This window comes from Sciurus vulgaris, assembly GCF_902686455.1.
Source record: "Sciurus vulgaris genome assembly, chromosome: 1".
Lineage (NCBI taxonomy): Eukaryota > Metazoa > Chordata > Mammalia > Rodentia > Sciuridae > Sciurus > Sciurus vulgaris.
Window position 1 is genome coordinate 138,235,498 of NC_136461.1, and position 16,987 is coordinate 138,252,484.

Consider the following 16,987-nt stretch of genomic DNA (forward strand, 5'->3'; position numbering starts at 1 on the left):
GGCTCAGGTGGGTCCATACGATGATCCGATTGAGAAGCAGTCCTTTGCCTGCTCATCTGGTGCTGTCAGCCTGCTGGGTCTGCTCCATTATCCACAAGTTCAAGGAGAAAGTTCAGAGCCAGGGTCTCATAAAGTTTTACCCTAGGCCCACAGTTCAGAGGTTAGCAATTCCTTACCCAGAGACCCTGGAGCTGGAAATGGCCTTTCCACCCTTGGCCTACCCAAGAGCCATCCACTAACAAGTTGAGGAGTTTTCTAATCTTATTGATTGATTACAAATTAACAAATTATGATCATACATGTTTATAGGATACAATGTGATGCTATGATATGACAATATGAAATGATTAGGTTAAGTGAATCAGCCAGCTAATTAACATGCCCATTGCGTGGAATATTTATAGTTTTTTTGTGGTTCAAAATATTTGAAATTTATTCTCTTAGCAATTTTGAAACATGCAATGCATTGTTTTTAACTACAGCCACCCTGCTGTGCAATAGATCTCAAGAAACTTGTTTCTTCTAGAGAGTTGAAACTTTGTACCATGTGACCAACAACTCTTCATTCTTCCCCTCCCCCGCCTTCCAGTTCACACCACACCTCCCCCACCATTCTGCTCCCTGTTTTTATGAGCAGGATTGCTTTAGGTTCCACATACAAGTGAAATTGTGCCGAAGTTTTTCCAACTTTGTAACGATCGCTCCCTCTTATGTCATTGGTGAAATCAGGTGTTACTTTCAGCAAAACTTTGAGTGAGACTTTATTTGCAATTTCTCTTTGTGAAAGTTGTATTCAGTGGTTCCTGGGGAAAACCAACACAGTGACTGCAAAAAGGAAGGAGATGACTTGGAAAAAAAAAAAAAAAGAGAGAGAGAGAAACATGGGATCAAAAAAAAAAAAAAAAAAAAAAAAAAAAAAAAAAAAAAAAAAACAGGACATGCTGGATTCAAGTACAGTAAGCATACAACTTTCCCTGCACTTTTATATGTTTTGAATAGTACAGATAGTCTACTTTCTCAGACTAACAATTAGACCTAATCCCTTAAATTTAGCAGTGCTTCATCTGACCAGGGGTCTGGAGGTTTAATGAAATATTGAGCATATTATTTGGAAGTATGCATTGTTTAAAACTTAGTTTATCCTTTATTTTCTGATTTTTTCAGAGACCCTAAAATTTATTTGTGTAAGATTGACAATAGAGATGCAAATTGCATCAAGCAAAAGTAAAACCTGTTGGTCTTTAGTTTTTTCTTTGGATGAGATCTGCACCTTTCAGTTTCCTCCTTTGACCTCAATAGTATTATGTGGTGGGGAAGGGGGAGGGTCTGAAACTCATTTACTAAAGTTGCACCATTCCTAAGAGCTCAAAAATCATAGTGTCTCCATCATTTCCTTCCATTGTTTGCATTTTCCAGTCTGATGTTCTATGGTTTTGTTTCTTCTTTAGAAAGTCAGCTGGTAAAATAAAGGCAAGACATCAAAATGGTGACTTTAAGGTTTTTGTAGCCTCAAAGGCCAGGAGAAAGGTTGCCAGTACTTTGAATCTGATCCTGAAGAATCAGTGTGTAATGGCCCCAGGCTCTTGTGGCCAGATCCTGTGGTGACTGACCTGTCTCACCATTACAGAGAACTGGTCTGTATTGTCAGGGGATGGCCAGAATTCAGAGAAGGGGAAAAAGGAAGGTCTGTTTAGTGTAATCTAAATACCAGGACAAAGCTGCAGGTGTCTACCCAGAAGAACACAAATACCATTTCTCTCAGGCACAGGAAGCCTCCCTTAGACTTGTTTAAAGAAGGGAGACCAGGCAGACACCTTAACAATGGTGATAAATTACATCTCAAAGGGAGCAGAGTGCTAGTAAACCCTGGCCTTCCCTGCTTTCCTTGAATCCTTTCCTTTTACTCTTTAAATTACTCTAAGTAACTATCCTTACATACAACCTGACTTGCCTTGACATCAATAATAAAGCATATTTATCTGAATAAATTCCAATTCAATCAGATTTTTGGGTACATGCAAAACCTTTCTTTCTTTGTTTCCTTCTTCTTCCTTGTTTTTTATTTAAAAAGCATTTTTTTTTTTTTTTTCATTACTGGGGATTGAACCCAGGGTCTCATGCAGGCTAAGCAAGTGTTCTCCCACTAAACTGAATCCCTGATCCTTTTAAAATTTAATTTGAGACAAGGGTATCACTAAGTTTCTCAGGCTGGCCTTGAATTTGCAGTCCTCCTGAGCAAATGGTATTGTTGCTGTGTACAACTGCACCAGGCTTTGATGCAGCTTCTCTTGGTAAGTTGGTGTCATCTGTATACAGCTTTCATGAAATTTTTGTGCATAGTTCTTTCTCCACAACTTCCCTCTTCATTATCCACGTTGCCACTCTGCCTTCATCACTGTCTACACCACACTGACATTCTGGGTCTGCACATGTAGTGTTACGCTTTTGTACTGATGATGTTGGTGGTCTTTTAACTTTCATTATACTTTCTGTGGTTCCTTAAGAGACAGTGAACTAGAGCAAAGGAGAATGGAAGAGTTGATTTTTGTCCCCTTACCTACCAAGGAAGGGGAAAGAATAACCAGAGGAAATGAGGTCTTTTGGAACTCCAAAATGGGGATTTGAGAACAATGCATCCTTCTGGAAACTGTGGAGTGTTAAGGGAAGTTGTCCTCTGTGACAGGAAGAGTGAGTGAGGCAATGTGTGTGTGTGGGAGTCTCTGGACAGGCTCTAATGGCAGCTGCAGGGGGGCAGCACTCTGGGAAACAAGAGCGGGCTTCACCTGGGGAGACTCAGATGTGAACTGGAGAAAGACACAGAAGCCTACTGGAATGAAAATGTGTGCATCAAAAAAGGCCAAATTGTTGACTATAACTTGATTTAAATTGTAAGAATCTGGATTTGAAGGTCCCTTCCCTTCCTTTCCCTCAGGAGAACCAGTAGAGCTTACTGGTTAAGATCATGGCAGCTGGTTTGTGCCCTTGTGCTGCCTCGTTCTTTCTGTGCACTTTTAAGGCACTGATCCCTCTCTGCCTCAATTATCTTTCTGTACAGCATGAACAATAATCAGAGCTATTTTGTAAATGTTTGTCATTAAGAATAAAATTATGATTTTTTAAATCTTTGAGAATAAAATACATCTTTCAGAATACTAGTGTGATATGATTTAAAATTGTTTCTTATTCAAGATTCTCTATCTATCCACCCAGTGAGTATTTATTTCTAAATATCTGCCATGCCTAGGGCGAGGGACTCCACATTGAACATTCTGATTAGAGAAAAGGTGATGTGCAAACTCCCCTGAATCACAGGCAGAATGCAAAACTTTCATTGAGTATGTGGCCAATATTTTTAGTAGATATATGTCAGCAATTATACAGAACATGCCCCATGCTATCATGACACATAAAACATGCATTTGTGGGCTAATAAACACTTGATATTCTAAAATTTATTTTAAAATTTTGTTTTTAAAAAGCATGGTAAAACACACACACGCAACCTAGAATTCACTGTCTTAAACATTTTTAAATGCACGACTCTATGCTATTAAGTATACTCCCCTGTGGAGTACATCACCACCATCCATTCCAGAGTTCTTTCCACCGTCCCCAACCCAAGCTCTATACCAACTGAACAATTCTGCATTCCTCCCCAACCCCAAACACTGATAACCACCATTTGCTTTTTATCTCTGAATTTGACCACTGTCGGTAAAAATTTGTAACTGTAATTTAATTGTAATTACAATTGGAATTGCAATTGTAATTAAAATATGTAATTCCTCATATAAGTGGAATTACGTAGTATTTGTCCTTTTGTGTCTGGCTTCTTCACTTAGCATTGCATTTTCAAGATTGTTCCATATTGTACTTTGAATCACGATTCCATTTCTTTTGAAGGCTGAATACTATACTATTGAATGTCCATGTTTTGTGTGTTCATTCATCCTTCACTGGATAGTTGGGTTGTTTCTATCTTTGGTTATTGTGAATAGAGTTGGTGTGAACGTTTGTATATCAACATGTAATATTTTGATAATAATATAATCTTAAAAAGTGAAGGATAAATCATTGCTTAATGGTAAGATACAGGTAACAACATTTTATCTTTTTTTTCTCTTTGTGGTGTTGGGGATAAAACCCAGGGTCACATGTAACACCCTACCACTTTGTACACCACCAACCTCTTCAGTTTTGTAAAGAGGACCCATTTACTACTGAAACAAGCATTCCCTATCTTCTGAGTGCCAAGTGTTCGGTGTCCAGGGAGAAGCCACAGTTATCACAGAGCTTCAGTCACCTGCGGAAGCAGATATTAAACAGGTGAGCACACCAATTAGCATATATAATTATTCATTGCAATCAGAGCTGCCAAGGTGAAGAAGAGGATGTGTTGGAAGCATTGATTGGGGGACATTTCTCTGGCAGGGTGGTCAGTGAGGAGCTTTCTGATTAGGAGGCATTTGTGCTAAGGCTTTAGGATGAGAAGAAACCAGACCAGTGCAGAGTGGGAGGAAAGAAACTTCTGGGTGAGGACACAGCCCAGGCAAGCTTTGGGTAAAACTCCTGGACTGTTTTTCTAAATCTCCCTTTGCCCATGAGTTCAGACTATGCTTATTGTCACAGAGTGTGATTGGAGTTCCTACATTCCAGCAGCTCAGAGCTTGGTTTATGAATCAAGCATGAAATTGCCTACTATGGAAATGATTTGTGACTTTGCAAGTGCAACGTCTTGGGATGGGAAAGAAGCATGAAAAGCCTTCTTCCCCAGGCTGCCCTGACCCACCCCTATTTTAGGCTCTGGGACCCTAAGGAGTCCATAACCAGGATTCTTGCTGGTTCTTCCCATGTGGGAGACAGCGATAAGCAGGGCGAAGCTCTCAGAACCTTTTCGGAAGGAAGGTGTTCTTTTAATATGAAGCGTGACTCATACAGAGCCCTTCCTGAGTGAAAAGTGCTCTGAAAACTTATAAATTTCCTCCTTTCCCTTTTATACCTTTTTTTTTTTTTTTTTTTTTTTTTTAAATGGAATAGAATAAATCCCAAGTCAGGAAACTTTGTTGTGAGTGGATCGCTAAGGAAGAAATCCTGGGTATCTAGGTGGCCAACTAAATAGCAGACTAAAACAGTGGCATTTTGGAACACAAAATGACATTTGTGCTCTTGAAAGTCAGGCAGCAATGGCGAGCATCTCAAGTCCACATGAGCCTCCTGGGTCTTTATTTGTTATGGTTTGGATCTGGAATGCCCCTGAGAGGCTCATGTGTTGAAGGCTTGGTCCCCAGTGCAGCAATGTTCAGAGGTGGGGCTCTTGGGTAGCGATCGGATTTTGAGTGCTCTAACCTCATCAATGGACTAACCATTGATTGGTTTGTGGTTGAATGGAATATTGGGAGGTTGTGGAAACTGCAGGAAGTGGGGCCAAGTTGAGGTCACTGGAGGCTGCCCTGAAAGTGGGTGTCTGGTTCCTCTCTCTTTCTCTCTCTCTCTGCTTCCCAGCTGCCATGAGAGGAGCAGTTTGACTCCCCCACAGGCTCCCTGCCATAACGTTCTGCCTCTCTCTCCACAACCCATAGTGACATAGTCACATGACTATGGATCGACACCTCTGAAATCATAAACCAAAATAAATCTTTCCTACTTTAAGTTGTTCTTCTCAGCTATTTTGTCACAGTGATGAGAATCTAATGAACACACTATTGTTTCTTTTACAGCTGGACTGCACCAATACCATTTCCTCAAAACTACCTTATGCTGAGATAGGTGCTCAGCATGTGTGAGTAGAGGTGGGAGCAGGTGTTTCGTCATGTGCAAGGCCTTATGATGCTCTTACAACGCCTGTCTCTACCAGAGGCCTGAGACAAGGTCACAGTCACCGCAGGTCTAAATGACTCTTTGTTGTTGTTGTTGCTAATGTAATGTTCCCTACGTTAATTTTCAGTGATCTAACTCTTCAGGCTATGAAAACATTTATAATTATAATTTGTAATCATATTCATCTTAGATATCCAAGGAATTGACTTCTGTTTTAGTCATTCAATTTTCTTTTCAAATTATGCCAGCTCAGAGCCTACTTCACCCCTTGATCTAAGACTGGCCTGTTTGGCTGGTTTGCTGATTGGCATATTTTTACATATGTTCTATGTGGTCTTTTCCAAGTTGTTGTTCTTTTTCTTTTTTTTTTAACTGTAACTTACAATGAGAAATACATTTTACTTTACCTGAAGTAACAAAACAAATATTTATTCTAACTATAAGATATGCAGTCTGGCATCTTTCTAATTTTCTATCTTTAATTATGGTCTATTTCATTTTTAAAAATATGAGTCAAAATCTACTGAAGTGTTGTCATGATTTACAAATGGGTTGAGACCTTCAATTTGAAAACTGGTGCACAGCCAGGCCACGGATACTCCTGTGGCCCATACCTGTTCAGCCGGTGGTGCAGGTTCCTTCAGGATGGTGTGGTGGTTTTTCTCTTAGGATTCAGTACATGGCAGGTGTTCTAATGGATAAATGTTCAAATAGATGATAGAATCTCTTGAGTTTGAATTCCCTGGCATTCCCAGGTTGGTTTGAATCATAAGGAGGAAAAGTTGTTTAGATAGGCACTCTCTGCAAATTAAGAGTTCTGGAGAATTTGATTTCCCCTGGTCAAAATGATCACTAGCTTGAATTCCGCTCCCACACCCCCGCCCCCTTTTTTTTTTGCTGTTGATTGTTTGTATTCATGCAGTCATAAACAGCTTTAGGGAGACAATTTGGACCCTGGATACCTCTCTATCCACAAAATGAGGAAATGTCTCTCATCAGGTTGTGAGGATTAAATCAAAGAATGTAAGTAAAGCACTTAGAATGTTTAGTAATATATTTGCTCAATATTGACCATTATTGGTGTTATCATTTTTGCTTTCAAATCTGTCAGCTGCTGAAAGTCCACAATATTCTTTGTCTTTACATTCTGGTATTTTAGCCCATGATGTTAAGAGAAGGTGATCCAGAAAAGGTTGTTGTGTGATCTCTTCAGGCTTCTATAAGACAGAGCCACAAACTACATACCTTATGATAAACAGAAATTTATTCTCAAAGTTGTGGAGCCTGGGAAGTCCAAGACCAAGGTGGACTTTGTGTCTGGTGAGGATGCTCTCTGGTTCATAGATAGCATCTTTTCATGTGTCCTCACATGATAGAAGGGGCTCTTTGTGGTCTTTTTTATAAGGTGCTAATCCTATTCAGGAAGGTTCTGCTTTTGTGATTTAATCACTACCCAAAGGCCCCCATCTCCTGATACCATCATTTTAAGGGTTAGGATCTCAAAATATGAATTTGAGGGAATACAGACTGTCAGACTATATTTAGGTAGGAGAAAAAATTTACAGGAGTTTGGGAACATTATCTTTTCTACTCCTATATTCTACCCTCATATCTATAGTGCCATCAAAGGGTACTACATTATGAATCTGGCATTAGAAGGGAGAAACAGTGAAGAAGGGAACAGAAGGTCAAGGTCCCAGTGAGAACTCATGGTCTATTAGCCAAGTACCAATTTTGAGCCTGTTCTCAGATACGAACCCATTGGTTGAAGGCTAGCTTCCAATAAGGAAGTGTTCTGTGACAAGGAGGCAAGTATATGCACTAGAGATTCCCCAGTTCTTTCTTAAAGAAACCTATGGTCATATAGTTGAATAACCAACCTCTTAAGAGTAACTTGTTCTAGTTACTTTAGATTAGGTAGAGGGGAGTAATGGGAGGGGAAGGGGTAGGAAGGAAAGTAGAGTGAAACAGAGATTATTACCTCATGTACATTTATGACTGCATGACCAATGTGATCCTACAATATGTACAATCAGAAAAATGAGAAATTATATTCCATTTATGTATGATTTATCAAAATATGTGAATGCATTCTTACTGTCATGTATAACTAATTAGAACAAATAAAATAATAATAATAAAAAGAATGGCTTGTTTCTAAAGCTGGTGGTTACAAGTTTGAATTCATGTGGATTCCGGGGGACCCAAAGCACCATTATCATGTCCCAATTAGAGAAGGGTTTCATAGGGCAAGTAATAAATGGAGTCATGGTCTTGGACTATCTCATGGTGGGTATCTTTGGTCCACAGATCAACAGGTGGTCATCCCCAAATGCCTGAATATATAATCAATAAGAACATACTTAGCTTGGCAGAATCTTCCTATTGGTTTCTTGACCTGTGGAATGAGTTATTATAGTAGGAACAGTCAAGTGGAAGCCCTACTGCCTTTCCCTATCAGGGTAGTAAATCAAAAGCAGCATGGTATCTGAAACAAATGACAGAGTAATTGGAACACTAAATGACTTATATGAAGTGGAGGAAGAGCTTTCCTTTTAATGGGTAGTCTAGTCTTTCCAAACCAGATGAATCATGGACAAGACAATGGTCTATTGAAAGCTTAACCAAGTAATGGCTCTCATTACAGCTGCTTTATCAGAGGTGCCATCTTTACTAGAGTAGGTCATCTCAGTCTTAGATATGGGGCATGTAGATATTGATCTGGTGAGTGCATTGTTTTTTGTCAGGAAGGAGGAACAAAAGCAGTTATCATTCATCTAGGACAGACACTAGTATATAGTCATGATGTACTCATAGAGGTATGTCAATTCTCTTGCACTCTGTCCTAAGATATTCTGAAAGGTCCTAGATCACCCCAACATTCTGCAGAACATTGATCCATTAGGTCAAGTACTCTGGATGCCTTTGTAAGATAAATGCTCCAGAGAGTGGGACATAAACTCATCAAAGACTCAGGGTCCTGCCACATTGGCGAAGGATATAAATATCCTGTCATCTGGGGCATGCCAGGCTAGTCCCTCCAAAAGAAGGAAAAAATTACCTTGTTCTCAGTAAAGTGCAAAGTCAGGAACAAATAGATACTTTGCACTCACTACTGTACATAAGGAATCATCTTTGGGTTTTGAAAGTAATATATTCTGAACTCGAGAATATTTATCTCACTCATTTATCAAGGGAAAAGGAAGTGTGCTAGTTTTGAGTTGACTCCAGAGCAAAACAAGTCCTTGTGGTACAAACATCCTTGCTGTTTGGACTGTGTGATCCTGCTATATGCTATGGTCCTAGAGAATCTGAGTACAGTGGGATACTAGGGTGTGGCTCAGAAAGTCTCAAAGGAGAGTGAGAGGACAGACTCTGGGGTTCTGGACCAAGGTCATGACATTTGGACCAGAGTGCTACACACCATTTGAGAAAAACATCCTTTGCCATGCTATTGAGCACTCATAGATTCAGAACATCCAAAGATGGCATATAAATTGTCCACATGCCAAACTGTCTGTCATAAACTGGGTACTATTACCCAACAAGATAAAGGTCAGGAAGGCCCAGAAACATTCCATTGTAAGATGGAAGTGACACATCCTGGATTGGGCTTGAGCTGGTCCAGAGGCCACATATAAGCTACATAAACAGGTGGCCCAGTCCTCCATGCCACCTGCTACTTTGCACCAATATCTTTCCCTCAGCTCACACCTATTGCCACATAGGGGATTATCTTGTGACCAGGAGAAGGAAGAGAAAAACTCAGTTTGGCTCACACAGAATTATCTAGCTATATTGATGCAAGATGGGAATCAATACGCCTGCCTCTCCTATGACCCCAAAAAACAATGGAGAAGGGAATCCTTCAATGGGTATAACTTCATACCACAATTTCACCTGGCTGTCCACTTTGTAGAGAAAGAGAAGTGGCTCTGGGGAAGGAACAAAAAAGAGACATAGAAGGAGTAGGGACAAAATGCTGGGAAGAAGTATGTGGATGGACTTACGGGAGAGGTCCCGAAGGGTGAAAATCTTTGGGTTGTGTGTAAATGCATACCATGAGCCATTGTAGCAGAAGTACAACCAACTGGACTGGAGGCACTGGCCAGTGAATGTGAGCCATTCTTGGCTTCCCAGTACATGAGCAAAGAGTGCATGGGTGGAGCAGCCATGAGGACAGAGATGGAGGCTAAGCATCAGCCCAATGGCATGAGCTTCCTCTCTCCAAGGCTGGTTAGCTACTGCACTTGCTAAACATCAGATCTATCAGTTCAACAAGCTAACCTCCTTGAGCAGATCAGCATGGCTCTTGTGGCAAACCTATCCCTTCCTGGTTAGAGCAGATATTCCTGCTCACCGACACTGACACATATTCTGTGAAATTACTTGTCTTTCCTGCTCACAGGACCTTGGCCATCACATTATCCAAGGACTCAGGGTGTTGGATTTGCTGACGTGGGATCACACTTAACATTACTTTAGACTAAAGACTCATTTTTACAGCAGTGGCCATGCAGCAGTGTGAACAGGGCCATAAAATTCATTGGATTTACCCTGCTCTGTGTCATTCAGACACTATTTGCCTGATAGAATAGTGGAAAAGTACCCTAAAGAGGTAGCTGACTCAACAGCTTGAAGGTGGCACAATGTGGATGAGAGAATACTTCAGGATTCAGAAGACTTTTTAAACTCATGCTATTACATGACTGTATATCTAAAAGGTAGAAAACCTGACTCCAAGCAAGGCATGGTGGCACGTGCCTGTAATTCTAGCTAGTTGGGAAGCTGAAACAGGAGGATAGCAAATTAGAGGCCAGTCTCAGCAACTTAGCAAGACCCTGTCTCAAAATAAAAAAGAACTGGGAATGGAGTTCGGTGCTTATCTAGCATGTGCTCAATCGCCAATACTGCAAAAAACCACAACCAAAACAAACCAACCAAACACCTGGCTCCAGGAAGTAGAAGTGACTTTGTTCATTGTTTCTATCATCATAGCTGACTAAAGAAATTTATCTTTCATTCACGCAATTTTAGATATCCTGGTTCAAGAGGTGACAACTTCTCCCAAAGAACACAGTTGAGATCTGTTAGTCAGATTTCTGTCACTATAAAAAAAAATACCTGATATATGATGATATATTTATAAAGAGAAAAAGGCTTTATCTTGGCTCACAGTTTTGGAGGGTCCAGTCTATCATTGGATGGCTCACTTTTGGCCTGTGATGAGGCAGCACATCATGGCAGGACCTATGGCAGAGATAAACTGCTCACTTCATGGCCAAGAAGCAAAAGAGAAAGAGAAGGAGCTGGGGTCCTACCTTTGCCTTCAGGGGTGTGCCCCAAGGATTACGCTAGACCCCACTTCTAAAAGTCCTACCACTTCCCAATAGTACCACCCTGGCGACCAAGTCCGTAACAACTGGGCCTTAGGGGACATTCAAGGACCACACCCTTGCTGAGTCCCAGTAAATGTAACATTGTTGCTGCCCCTTTAGTTACTTTGATTTCCTTATGCCTGGAGGCAACCAGGAACAGACATTTTTACCAGGAGAAAGAAGTAGTCCTGGTCATCAGGAGTGTGTTGCCCCTGCTGCTTCACACGGGGGACAGTCGGGCCCATGTTTGGCATTTCCGTGAGGCTCTGTGATGGCTCTCAGTGTTCTCTGGCTCAGTTTCAATTGCAACTGGGAGAATGCAGTAAACATGGCCTAATTAGAGAATGCTAAAACGGCTCAGATCCTGCTTATAGGTAATCTAGGATGGTTGCCATGGTTTGTTTCCCCAAAGTTCATGTGTTGAAAACTCAATCCCCAAATTCATGTGTTAGTGCTGTTTGGAAGTGGGGTTTTGGGGAGATAATTAGGATTAGATGAGTTCATGAGAAGGGCCTCCATGATGGCATAAGTGACTTTATAAGCCACCTATTTGGATTTAAAAAAAATTCAAATCCACACTCTGGGTCTGTCTCAACCTGGTAGCTTTTGCCATGTCATAATGCACCAAGAAGGCCCTGACAAGATGCCAGTACCATATTCTTAGACTTCCCAGCCTCTAGAACTGTGAGCTAAATTAAAATCTATACTTTATAAATTACCTAGCTTCAGGTATTTTGTTATAGCAACAGAAAATGAACCCAGATAGTGATAGTACAGAGCCATGATGCTTATCAGTGATTGCCTTGGAAGCAGCTACAGCAGTGGGGCTAAAGTTCATTCTGCTGGCAATTCTTTTGTGAGTTCCCTTAGGAATTGCAGCACTGGGTCCTGGGGAAGACGCATGTCCGGAGTGAACTCAAATGTGAAGAGCAAGTGGAAATGAACCAACAGCTCAAGGGGTGAACTGTAGTAGGTGCTGCTCATATCTTCATTGCTGGGCTGAATGCCCCAGCTGCTTGAACAGCTATCAGTTTTCTTTTTCTCCAAGTAAATCTCATTCAGCTGATGGAAACAGCTTGACCTAGAAAACTCACACTGTCCCTCTGGGTTAGAAAGCCCACAGGCTTCAGCTTGATCAGTGTGGAGCTGCAACAGGCAGGTCTTCTTGCATCAAGTGGTGGTAGTGGTGGTGCTGGGGAGAGTGGCGGGAGACTCTGCAGTCCTGCTTGTGTTTCAGGGCTGCCCACACTCCCATCATGGATCAGACCAAGGCTAGACTTCCCTGAGAGAGCAGCCTGGCTCAGGTTGTCTCCCATCCCTTGCCATCTTCCTGCCTTCCTCCCTCTTTGGTTCTTTCTGTAAGGCATTACCTCAGCACGTGCTGTGTACCTGACTCTCCAACTGAGGCTCTGGTCTTCCCTCTCCTTTGTAATATGGCCTGGGGAGCAAGAATTCTTTAATTATTCCTTGAACAAAAATACATGCCCTGGTAAAAGGAAGCACCAGATGGCAAAATCATGAGAACTGAAGTGTACCCTGGAGGGCAAAATTTACTCAGGGGTACCTCTTATTTCACATTTTCTTATTGATGCATAATATGTGCACAGAAAAGTAAATTGAAATGTTCAGCTGGTTGAATTTTCACAGGGACACTGAAGGAGGGGAAGCTAAAGGGTTCCTTTTACAACTTGCCCCAGAAATAATCACAGCACATCCATTGCCATCTCAGAGGCTAGGTCTTGTCACATGGTCCACCTATGAAAGGAGGGGAGAAGTGGACATGGGTGAGAATAGAAGTCCCTACAGCAATAAACACAAATTAGACCAAAGGATTTACTTCCCCACTGAGCTGTCTTGTGTATGTCAATTTCTTTCTGTTTCCTAGTTTTGGTGGCCAGCTTAAACCATCCCAACCAGATATACGGAAGAGGAGAGATTTTTCGTTCTATGCATTTGTTCCAAAGATAAATTCTGAAAAACTTGATCTGATTTAGGATAAATTTAGTAGACCATTAACTGATAGTAAAGTCACCTTAATTATAGTTTGATGTTCAATTTGGAACAAAATGGTCACTAATAAACTTTCTAGTGGGAATATCTTTGCAATTTTTAACAGATTGCATTGAAATTTTGCACATAGATAGAAGCTATAAGGACATATGATTACACCAAGAGAGGCGTACAATTTAGAAAACCACTGATGATATGAGGGAAAATGTAAAAATAATTACAGATCCTTTGATATTGATGCACGCTCTTTAATGACTGCCATTACTGGCTTTGGGGCCACATTCCATAATGAGTCCTTTTTTGGGACTTATGGGCTGCACAGAAGTGCCAGTGATACTGAGTTTCTATTAATGAGCATGTAGTTCTAAGCCGTAACAATGGCAATCCTGTATTATTCTGTGAACAAAATTCTGCTGAATTCACAGACAGGTGACATTGTGTGGGCACTAATGTATATGGAGCACTCTGTTGTAATAAGGCTGCCATTATCTTTAGCACAATGATACTGAATGTGCTCTGGACTTATCAGGAGGTGCTGGGAGCTAAGACTGGACTTAACTCTTTGGGGTCTGATTTAAGCAGTTTCAAACAACATTTTCAGTGATTTCCAACCTCAAACATTTCCATTCTTGTTTTTTAAATTTTATTTTCTTTTTTTCACCATGTTCTCTGCTTTTCCTGTTCTCTTTAAATACACTTATAATGACTCCTTTTGCATTCACATTCTTCTTTATGTGGAAATGTATATTGTATCCACTTATCTGAGGGATTTTTGACTTACCTCATCATTTATCCAGAGTCCTGTCCCACTGCACCCCTGTCCTATCCCCTGCCTATAAGGGCTCAATGCAACAGTAACATTTCTCTCCAATGATGCCTTCTCTGAGCAATAGGGGTTGCTCTGGGCTGAAAATGAACATTAAGCATCATTAATGACTGTACTTGGATTCAGTACGCTGATCTAACAGATGTACATGCAGGGCAGGAGAAAAGTCCTGGTTATTCTTTTCCAAGATAGGGATACCAGCACCCAAGGGTCTGTCTATATTGTACTGGGCTGTGTCCTTGCACAGAGGGGGCACATGGACACATGCAGTGTCCTCAGATCAATTTCCTCTCCTTCATCTGCCTGTGGATGATCCACTTCTGGGATTTTCTGGGGGAGGGCAGCAGCCCTTGGTCCATTTGGACTTTGCCTCATTCTTGGTTTTCTCCTTTGGCTTTGGCAATCTTCTGTGGCCTGCAGCCCAGCCATGGCAAGGACAGAACCAGGGAGGAGAGGCCACCACATCCCTGGGCAGCTATTTCTGTCAACTGAAAAGGCCATTTAAGCAAAACACTTAATTACCTTTCCTCCTCTATGCAGCCCCTGGGAAGGTACAAACCCGTCAGATAATGAGCTTAGAGAGAGTGAGCAGCTTGGGAGGGCAGGGATTTTCATCCGTCTGAGGAATGACCTCACCTGATCTCATCAGGAAATGGGGAGCAGAGAGAAAAGCATGAGGGTGAAGTAAACAGGCTCCTCCACAGCATGGCTTCATTATTTTCCCCGGTACGTGGCAGGTTCTCAGAGCATTAGAGGGCTTCTAGATTACAGGAAAAGCACCGGGCCTGTCTGGGATTAGACAGTCTTCCAAGATGGAGGCCACTTTCCACAGTATGGTGGTGTGTGAGGATCTCTAAACCAAGCTTCTCCCCTGTGTGACCACTGCCAGGCAGAAGTTTTGGGCAACACAACAGACTTACGATGGACACAATGAAGACCCTGAACCTGAAGGCCACAAAGTTACCTTTAAATTCTGTAATTCTAGAAAAATCGTTTTGGGTGTGGGAGTTGGATGTCACTGAAGCAGGGGACCTGGCCAAAGCTGGGGTGGGTGGTGTGGCTCTGCATTCCCCTCTCTCTCAGGGATGTGGGGCAGGATAGAAGACTTCTTGGGCTTGCCAGAACCAGCACCTGGGTCCTGCCTGCAGAGGTGCAGACTGTCAAGTGAGAGCAACGAAGAGCAGAGGCTGCAGAGTGAGAGAAGGTGCTGGCCAGTAATGGGGACCCGTGTCTTCAAAGAGCTCACGCCACCGCTGGCTAGAAGGGGTGACAGATTCCTGCCTCAGTGGTTGAGCTCACTGGGTGTTGTTCTTTGGCTCCAATTCATTTTGACCTCAGTGTGTTTCATGCTTTCTGTTGCCTTGTTTGCCCTTCTCAGACCTGGCATCTGCCCTGTGCTAACCCAGCAGAGGGCTGTGGCCATGTAGCTTCTGCCCACTATAGCAGCCAAGTCACCCTTACCAAAGGGTTCTGCCCAGCCACCTCCCACTGGGCCCCATCCCATGACTGGAATGTGATCTCCTGTCCACATTTGCCTGCTGTCCAGTCCTCCTGCCTGGCCTCACCTTTGCTGGTTGACTGTTGCCCTCTGGGCTCAGCCTGGTGACCCTATACTGCCTCCTGGTCCTACATGGGGGTCTGTCAATGAGGAGAACAAAGTCATGAGTGAGGAGAAGTGAAGCGCACCATAGTGAAGTGGGGGTCAGATTAGGGTACTGAAAAGGGTATTGCACTCATTCACCAAATCATTAAGGGCTTATCACCAGGTGCTAGAGTTATAGCACCTACTACAGAAAAAAAACACCTTCCTTTGTGAAGTTCAGTGCTGAGGAAACAAAGACTGAAATAAATAAGCAACAAAATAAAAATTAAATAAGTAATGGCATTTAAACTAAATGAACAAGTATAGTATAACTAACTAAAGCAGAGCAGTGAGTTAGAAAGTATCCGTCAGGATGGAGTTTGCAGTCTTAGCGAGGTCAGAAAAGGCCTTGCATAGAAAGGATATTTGATCGACACAGGGATGAGAGCTCACAACAGTAAGTGAAAAGGCCCTGAGGCATAACTATGCTTGGTGAGTCGGGGGATGGCAGAGAACCTGGTGTAACTAGAGCTAGGGAGGGGGACAGGGTATTAGATGGCATCAGAGAAGGAACAGGAGGTGTGCCCTGAAAAGTATAGGACTTTGCAGACTGTTAAAAGAGTTGTTCTATGAGTGAGTTGAAGGTCACTCAGGGTTTTGATAAGAGGAAAGCAATATTTAATTAGGTTCACTTGACTGCTGAGATGAAAGAACACTAAAAGAGGACCAGGGCACAGACGGGTGCCCAGTTAGGAGGCAGCCGGAATCACATCAGTGAGTCTTGGTCCAGACTGGCAATGGTGGAGGGGGCGAACAAAGGTCCCACTCTAGTCTTAAAAGTAGACTGACATAATTTGCAAATGACCTGAATGTGGCATAGAAAAGAGAGACAAATGTTCTTTGGCAGTTTTGGCCACAGCAACTGCAAGAAAGAAGGTGTAGTTAATAACCAGGAGAAGGAGTCAGAGGAGTGGTTTGGGGTGAAGGTGGTCAAGACACCAGTGCTGGAGGTCTGTGTGAGATGCCTGTGGGTCATCCAAATGGAGAGGTGGGTCCTGGGGATCATGAGAGGACAGTCCTTGAGATAAAAACTTGGGTGCCCTCAGCAAATAGATTGCATTTATTGTCACAAGACCAAATGAGATTATAGTTGGAGTGCAGATGGAAGAAGGGGGGAGGAAAGAGAGAGAGAGAGAGAGAGACAGAGAGCGAAAGAGGGAGAGAAAGAGCACAAAGTTCTGAGCTCTGAGCTCTCTTGTGTGAGGAGGACAGGGAGATAAGGAAGACCAGAAAAAAATAAGACAAAAATCAATGGGGTGTGGCGGAAGGTACATAAGTATTTCAAGGAGTTAGGAGCAGTAATCCATGTCAACT

The 16,987-nt window shown here is 42.2% G+C and overlaps 1 long non-coding RNA gene across 1 annotated transcript; it reads left to right on the forward strand.

Moving 5' to 3' along the window:
• The first annotated feature begins 432 nt into the window (after positions 1 to 432).
• LOC306671042 lies at positions 433 to 16,763 on the forward strand. Its single transcript, XR_013766566.1, has 3 exons — positions 433 to 956; positions 4,149 to 4,326; positions 5,718 to 16,763. It is a non-coding gene; the product is annotated as an uncharacterized lncRNA (long non-coding RNA).
• Positions 16,764 to 16,987: the final 224 nt, after the last annotated feature.